Source organism: Neophocaena asiaeorientalis, unplaced genomic scaffold (genome assembly GCF_003031525.2).
Source record: "Neophocaena asiaeorientalis asiaeorientalis breed wild unplaced genomic scaffold, Neophocaena_asiaeorientalis_V1.1 scaffold216, whole genome shotgun sequence".
Taxonomy (NCBI): domain Eukaryota; kingdom Metazoa; phylum Chordata; class Mammalia; order Artiodactyla; family Phocoenidae; genus Neophocaena; species Neophocaena asiaeorientalis.
In genome coordinates, this window is record NW_020175825.1 from 632,466 (window position 1) to 641,612 (window position 9,147).

Here is a 9,147-nt window from a genome sequence, read left to right on the forward strand (position 1 = left end):
CATGGATTAAACAATCAAATATTCCTGCTCTCATGAAACTTAGATTCTTGTGGGGTCTGAGGGGGGGAGGAAACAAGCAATAACATGTAAATTGTTGAGAAACTGTATGAATAGATAAAGAAAAAATTTTTGTTAGAAAGTGATTAAGCGTTGTGGTAAGAGAAAAAAGTAGGGGAGGGTTAGGGCAATTAAGAGTATATGGGGAGGGCTTCCCTGGTGGCACAGTGGTTAAGGATCCCCTGCCAATGCAGGGAACACGGGTTTGAGCCCTGGTCCGGGAAGATCCCACAAGCCACGGAGCAACTAAGCCCGTGCGCCACAACTACTGAAGCCCACGCGCCTGGAGCCCGTGCTCCGCAGCAAGAGAAGCCACCACAATGAGAAGCCTGTGCACCGCAAAGAAGAATAGCCCCTACTCACTGCAACTAGAGAAAGCCCACGCGCAGCAACAAAGACCCAATGCAGCCAAAAATAAATAAATAAAATTTTTAAAAAAGAGTATATGGGGATGTGGAACAGTTTGTAATTTTTAAAAGGATAGTTAGGAGAGGTGTCACTGAGAAGAGGACATTTGAGCAAAGTTTTGGTAATGGAGTTAATTTGTGTGAAGGAAGAACTCACTGGCATTGCTGTTAGTGGAAAAGTCCCCAAGGCAAATAGGTGCGTGCTTGATGGGTTCAGAAACTAGCAAGATGACCCATGTGGTTAAGGTGGAGTGAAGTCCACAGGGGAAGAGTGGTGGGAAAGGATACCTGAGATGTAAAAAGGACCAGACAATTAGGACTTTGTTGGCCATCATAAGGATTTGGACTTTTATTCTGGGTAAGATGGGTAGCCATGGCAGAATTTTGAGCATAAGTGATGTGTCTGGCTTTTTGTGGGGAGGAGTGCACTGGCTGCTGAATTGAGAATAAGGTAGGTGTGTGTGTGTGTGTGTGTGTGTGTGTGTACACGCATGTATCTCCCATGCTTACACAAGTGCATTGCACTTAGACAACTATATATTATGCAGAGTGTAAATATAAGGTCTATATTTCTTTAGCCAGGGGTCAAAAGTTGGATTTTAATACTCATTTAACTAGTAACAGGGCTGTTCAAAACCTGAAATCCAGCAGGAGGACAAATTGTGTGGAAGAAAAAATTATGCATATTTTTATCAGTGTGAGAAGAGAGAAGATTAATGAATGTTTAGAGGGGATGTTAAAATTGATAGCAACATTCTTTTTTTTTTTTTGGCCATGCTGTGGCTTACAAGATCTGAATTCTCAGAAAGGGATTGAACCCAGGCCACTGCAGTGAAAGCGCCGAGTCCTAACCACTGGACGGCCAGGGAATTTTCAATAGCAACATTCTTCATTTTAAAATATTTTTCTTTTAATTGGGGGGACTATAGAAAAGCCTAGAAAAGAAAATGAAAATTGCTTATCTCACCACCCAGAGATAACCATTATTAGTATTTTGGCATTCGCGTATGTATGTGTGAGTGATACTTTTAATGTATTTTTGCCTGAACTTGTAAATTGAAGTATAACATCCACTTAGTAAAGTACTCCAATTTTAAGTATATAACTTGATGAATTTTTACAAATTATACACCAATGTAAATACCACTCAAATCAAGATAATATTGCCAGTGCCCTATATGTGTCCACCTCATTTTCACTTAGTCTCTCCCGCCAACCCCTAGAAGTATCTACTATTCTGACTTCTACATCACAGATTATTTCGTCTGTTTTTACATTTTAACTAATTTTACGGTAAATGTCCAGATTTTTTTTTCCACTCAACATTGTATTTTCTCTTTTTTTAAGCAATGGTTTTATTTTTACCTTTTTTTTTGAATTTTTGAGTTTATTTTTTATATATCAGGTTCTTATTAGTTATCTGTTTTATACATATTAGTGTATATATGTAAATCCCAATTTCCCAATTCATCCCACCCCAACACCCCACCACTTTACCCCCTTGGTGTCCATACGTTTGTTCTTGACATCTGTATCTCTATTTCTACCCTGCAAACCAGCTCATCTGTACCATTTTTCTAGATTCTACATACATGCGTTAATATACGATATTTGTTTTTCTCTTTCTGACTTCTCTCTGTATGACAGTCTCTAGATCCACCCACGTATCTACAAATGAGCAATTTCATTCCTTTTCATGGCTGAGTAATATTCTATTCTGTATATATACCACATCTTCTTTATCCATTCATCTGTCGATGGGCATTTAGGTTGCTTCCATGACCTGGCTATTGTAAATAGTGCTGCAGTGAACATTGGGGTGCATGTGTCGTTTTGAATTATGGTTTTCTCTGGGTATATGCCCAGTAGTGGGATTGCTGGGTCATACGGTAATTCTATTTTTAGTTTTTTAAGGAACCTCCATACTGTTCTCCATAGTGGCTGTATCAATTTACATTCCCACCAACAGTGCAAGAGAGTTCCCTTTTCTCCACATCCTCTCCAGCGCTTGTTGTTTGTAGATTTTCTGATGATGCCCTTTCTAACTGGTGTGAGGTTGATACCTCATTGTAGTTTTGACTTGCATTTCTCTAATAATTAGTGATGTTGAGCAGCTTTTCATGTGCTTCTTGGCCATCTATATGTCTTGTGAGAAATGTCTGTTTAGGTCTCCTGCCCATATTTGGATTGGGTTGTTTGTTTTTTTAATATGGAGCTGCATGAGCTGTTTATATATTTTGGAGATTAATCCTTTGTCTGTTGATTTGTTTACAAATATTTTTTCCCATTCTGAGGGTTGTCTTTTCGTCTTGTTTGTAGTTCCCTTTTCTGTGCAAAAGCTTTTAAGTTTCATTAGATCCCATTTGTTTATTTTTGTTTTTATTTCCATTAAGCTAGGAGGTGGATCAAAAAAGATCTTGCTGTGATTTATGTCAAAGAGTGTTCTTCCTATGTTTTCCTGTAAGAGTTTTATATTGTCCACTCTTACATTTAGGTCTCTAATCCATTTAGAGTTTATTTTTGTGTATGGTGTTAGGGATAATTTCATTCTTTTACATGTAGCTGTCTAGTTTTCCCAGCACCACTTATTGAAGAGACTGTCTTTTCTCCATTGTATATTCTTGCCTCCTTTGTCATAGACTAGTTGACCGTACATGTGTGGGTTTATCTTTGGGCTTTCTGTCTGTTCCATTGATCTATGTTTCTGTTTTTGTGCCAGTACCATTTTGTCTTGATTACTGTAGCTTTGTAGTAGCCTGAAGTCAGGGAGTCTGATTTCTCCACCTCCATTTTTTTCACTCAAGACTGCTTTGTCTGTTTGGGGTCTTCTCTGTCTCCATACAAACTTTAAGATTTTTTTGTTCTAGTTCTGTAAAAAATGCCACTGGTAATTTGATAGGGATTGCATTAAATCTGTATATTGCTTTGGGTAGTATAGTCATTTTCACAGTATTGATTCTTCTAATCCAAGAACATGGTATCTCTCTTCATCTGTTTGTGTCATCTTTGATTTCTCTCATCAGTGTCTTATAGTTTTCTGAGTGCAGGTCTTTTACCTCCTTAGGTAGGTTTATTCCTAGGTATTTTATTCTTTTTGTTGCAGTGGTGAATGGGATTGTTTCCTTAATTTCTCTTTCTGATCTTTCGTTGTTAGTGTATAGGAATGCAAGAGATTTCTGTGCGTTAATTTTGTATCCTGCAACTTTACCAAATTCATTGATCAGCTCTAGTAGTTTTCTAGCGGCATCTTTAGGATTCTCTATGTATAGTATCATGTCATCTGCAAACAGTGACAGTTTTACTACTTCTTTTCCAATTTTTATTCCTTTTATTTCTTTTTCTTCTCTGATTGCCATGGCTAGGACTTCCAAAACTATGTTGAATAATAGTGGTGAGTGTGGACATCCTTGTCTTGCTCCTGATCTTAGAGGAAATGCTTTCAGTTTTTCACCATTGAGAATGGTGTTTGCTGTGGGTTTGTTGTATATGGCCTTTATTATGTTGAGGTAGATTCCCTCTGTGCCTACTTTCTGGAGAATTTTTATCATAAATGGTTGTTGAATTTTGTCAACAACTTTTTCTGCATCTCACAGTCAGTCTGCTCATATTTTCTATTTCTTCCTGGTTCAGTCTTGGGACGTTATACCTTTCTAAGAATTTGTCCATTTCTTCCAGGTTTTCCATTTTAATGGCATAGAGTTGCTTGTAGTAGTCTCTTAGGACGCTTTGTGTTTTTGCAGTGTCTGTTTTAACTTCTTTTTCATTTTTAATTTTATTGATTTGAGTCCTCCCTCCTCTTGATGAGTCTGGCTAAAGGTTTATCAATTTTGTTTATATTTTAAGAGAACCAGCTTTTAGTTTTATTGATCTCTGCTACTTTCATTGTTTCTATTTCATTTATTTCTGCTCTGATCTTTATGATTTCTTTCCTTCTGCTAACTTTGGGTTTTGTTTGTTCTTCTTTCTCTAGTTCCTTTAGGTGTAAGGTTAGATTGTTTACTTGAGATTTTTCTTGTTACTTGAGGTAGGCTTGTATAGCTATAAACTTCCCTCTTAGAACTGCTTTTGCTGCATCCCATAGGTTATGGATCGTCTTGTTTTCATTGTCATTTGCCTCTAGGTATCTTTTGATTTCCTCTTCGATTTCTTCAGTGATCACTGCCTCAATTATTCTGCAATTGATTCCTTTTCGTGTAGTTTTTATTTCAGTTATTGTATTGTTCATCTCTGTTTGCTTGTTCTTTAATTCGTCTAGGTCTTTGTTAAACATTTCTTGCATCTTCTCGATCTTTGCCTCCATTCTTTTTCCGAGGTCCTGGATCATCTTCACTATCATTATTCTGAATTCTTTTTCTGGAAGGTTGCCTATCTCCACTTCATTTAGTTGTTTTTCTGGGATTTTATCTTGTTCCTTCATCTGGTACATAGCCCTCAGCCTTTTCATCTTGTCTATCTATCTTTCTGTGTATGTGGTTTTTGTTCCACAGGCTGCCGGATTGTAGTGTTTTTTTTTGTTTTTTGGGGTTTTTTTTGGCAATACACGGGCCTCTCACTGTTGTGGCCTCTCCTGTTGTGGAGCACATGCTCCGGACACGCAGGCTCAGCAGCCATGGCTCATGGGCCCAGCCGCTCCGTGGCATGTGGGATCTTCCCAGACCAGGGCACAAACTCGTTTCCCCTGCATCGGCAGGTGGACTCTCAACCACTGCGCCACCAGGGAAGCCCAGGAGTGTAGTTCTTTTTGCTTCTGCTGTCTGCCCTCTGGTGGATGAGGCTATCTAAGAGGCTTGTTTAAGTTTCCTGATGGGAGGGACTGGTGGTGGGTAGAGCTGGGTGTTGCTCTGGTGGACAGAGCTCAGTAAAACTTTAATCTGCTTGACTGCTGATGGGTGGGGCTGGGTTCCCTCCCTGTTGGTTGTTTGACCTGAGGCAACCCAACACTGGAGCCTATCTGGGCTCTTTGGTTGGGCTAATGGCTGACTCTGGGAGGGCTCACACCAAGGAGTACTTTCCAGAACTTTGCTGCCAGTATCCTTGTCCCCACGGTGAGCCACAGCCACCCCCTGCCTCTGCAGGAGACACTCCAACACTAGCAGGTAGGTGTGGTTCAGTCTCCCCTGGGTCCCGATGCTCACACTACTTTGTGTGTGCCCTCCAGGAGTGGAGTCTCTGTTTCCCCCAGTCCTGTCGAAGTCCTGCAGTCAAATCCCACAAGCCTTCAATGTCTGATTCTCTAGGAATTCCTCCTCCCGTTGCCGGACCCACAGGTTGGGAAGCCTGACGTGAGGCTCAGAACCTTCACTCCAGTGTGTGGACTTCTGTGGTATAATTGTTTTCCGGTTTGTGAGTCGCCCACCAGTTATGGGATGTGATTTTATTGTGATTGCCCCCCTCCTACCATCTCATTGCGGCTTCTCCTTTGTCTTTGGATGTGGGATATCTTTTTTGGTGAGTTCCAGTGTCTTCCTGTCGATGATTGCTCAGCAGTTAGTTGTGGTTCTGGTGCTCTTGAAAGAGAGAGTGAGTGCACGTCCTTCTACCCTGCCACCTTGAACCAATCTCAACATTGTATTTTCTATTCCTGTGTTCCTTTTTTCACTTAAAAACAATTTTCCATGGTATTAATATTCTCCACCCTTAAGAGACATAACCAAATGTATCATGTGGACCTGATTTGACAAAAAAACCTTATAAAGATATGTGTATATATTTTTTTGAGGTATAGTTGATTTACCATGTTGTTAGTGTCAGGTTACAGCAAAAAGATTGTTTTAAATCTATAAACACACATACATACATGTATATGCTTTTTCAGATTCTTTTCCATTATAGGTTATTACAAGACATTGAATATAGTTCCCTGTGCTATACAGTGGGTCCTTGTTTATTTGTTTTATATATAGTAGTGTGTATCTGTTAATCCCAAACTCCTAATTTATACCCCCCCCTTCCCCTTTGATAACCATAAGTTTGTTTTCCATGTCTGTGAGTCTGTTTCTGTTTTGTAAATAAGTTCATTTGTATCATTTTTTAGATTCCACAATAAGTGATACCATATAATTTGTCTTTCTCTGACTTCACTTAGTATGATATTCTCTAGGTTCATCCATGTTGTTACAAATGGAATATATATGTGTAATATTCCATTATGTGTGTATACACACACACATACACACACACCCCCCACATCTTCTTAAACCAGTTTTCTGGTGATGAGCACTTGGTTATTGTTAATAATGCTGCTGTAAACATTGGAGTGCATGTATCAGAGTTTTTGTCTTTTCCAGATATATTAACAGGAGTGGGATTGCTGGATCATATGGTAATTCTATTCAATATTTTTAGTTTTCTGAGGAACTTCCATACTGTTCTCTATAGTGGCTGCACCAATTTACATTCCCACCAACAGTGTATGAGGGTTCCCGTTTCTCCACACCCTCTCCAGCATTTATTATCTGTAGACTTCTTTTATTTTAAAAATACTTTACTGCTAAAAAATGCTAACCATCATCTGAGCCTTCAGCAGTGGTAGTAGTAACATCAAAGATCACTGATTACAGATCACCATAACAAATATAATAAAAATATTAATATTATTTAATTTTGTTAGGTGTGGTAATGGCATTTTTTTCCCTGTAAACTAAATATTTGTTAGCAAAATACAGTGAAGTATTTTTGGGTGAAATAAGATATCTGAGAATTGCTTTAAAACATACCAGTGGCGTCACTGAAAACAAACTTGTGGTTACCAAAGGGGAAAGGTGGAGGGCGAAGGGATAACTTGGGAATTTGGGATTAAGGTACACACACACACACGTGTGTGTGTGTGTGTGTGTGTATATATATAATATAAATATAAAATAAACAAGGGCCAACTGTGTAGCACAGGAAACTGTGTTCAGTATCTTCTTATAACCTATAATGGAAAAGAATCTGAAAAGTGTATGATATATATGCATATATATATACACATAAATAAAGTGAATCACTTTGCTGTATTCCTGAAACATTGTAAATCAACTATACTTCAGGTGAGGAGGTGAAACAAGACAATCATGCATTGATTCTCTTTGGAAAGGTAGGTATTGGATACAAGGAACGTGTGTGTGTGCGCGTGTGTTTTAGAAGCCTATAACATAAAATTTATCATTTTTCTAAGTATACGGTTCAGTGGTGTTAAGTGTATTCACATTGTTGTTGAGCCAATCTCCAGAACTGTTTCATGTTGTAAAACTGAAACTCGGTACGCATTAAACAACAACCCAGTTACCCTTCCTTAAGCCCCTGGCCACCACTATTCTACTTTCTTTTTCTGTGAATTTGACTACTCTAGATACCTCCTGTAGGTGGAATCATACATTACTTATCTCTTTGTGACTGGCTTATTTCATATACTATAGTGTCCTCAAGGTATATCCAAGCATCAGAATTTCCTTCCTTTTTAAGGATGAATAATATTCCATTGTATTTATATACCACAGTTTGTTTATCCATCCATCTGTGATGGACACTTGGGTTGCTTCCCCTTTTCAACTGTTGTGAATAGTGCTGCTGTGAATATGGGTGCACAGATCTCTCTGTGAGAACCTTCTTTCAGTTCTTTTGGATGTATACCTAGAAGTGAAATTGCTGGATCATGATAATTCTGTTTTTAATTTTTTAAGGAACTGGTGTACTCTTTCCCACACCTGCACCCTTTTACAGTCCCACAAACAGTGCACAAGGGTTTCAGTTTCTCTGTGTCATTGTCACCACTTATTATTTTCTGTTTTTTGAATAGCCATCATCCTAATATATGTGAGTTGATATCTCACTGTGGTTTTGATTTCCATTTCCTTAGTGATTAGTGGTGTTGATCATCTTTTCATGTGCTTATTGGCTGTTTTGTATCGCCTTTGGAGAAGTATCTGTTCACATCCTTTGCTCATTTTTTAATTGGGTTATTTGTTGTTATTGAGCTTTCCCTGTACTATGTATTATCTCCACTGTTTTGTCAGGGAGTATCCAGAAGAGGTCTTCATAAAATTTTTTGGTGTCTATACATTATGTTATATGTATTGATATATTCAAATACAGCTTTTTAGTGGTATTTTCTAATAAGGCCTTTCACAATATGGCTTCTGCTAACCTTTCAGCTTTATTTCCCTTGTATCTCTCCTCCTTTTTCCTCTTCTCCTCCCCCCCACCTCCCAGTTCTCCCAGACATACATGTTCCAGTTATACTTTGTTTCTCTAAACTTGTAAAGTTAGTGTATCCTCTTTTCCCTCCAGGCCTTCACACATGCAGTTCTCTCTATGTGTAATACTTCCTCTCCTGTTTGAACTCTCTTCTGCTCCTTTTCAGTCTAAAGTTTAGCTGTCATTTGCTCTGGGAAATTATCTTTGAGCTTGCAAGTACAAAGGCCTCCTATGTGGTGAATTTCCATTATCATAATATTCATTAAGCTGCATTGCACATGCCTAGTCTATTTAATGTCGGCCCTCCATGTCCTCAGGTACTGTATCCATGCATTCAACCAACCGCATATGGAAAATGTTCAGAAAAAAAGTTTCCAGTTAGTTCCAAAAAGCAAAACTTGAATTTGCATATGCTGGAAACTATTTATATAGCATTTACATTGTATTTACAACTATTTACATAGCATTTTCATGGTATTAGGTATTATAAGTAATCTACAGATGA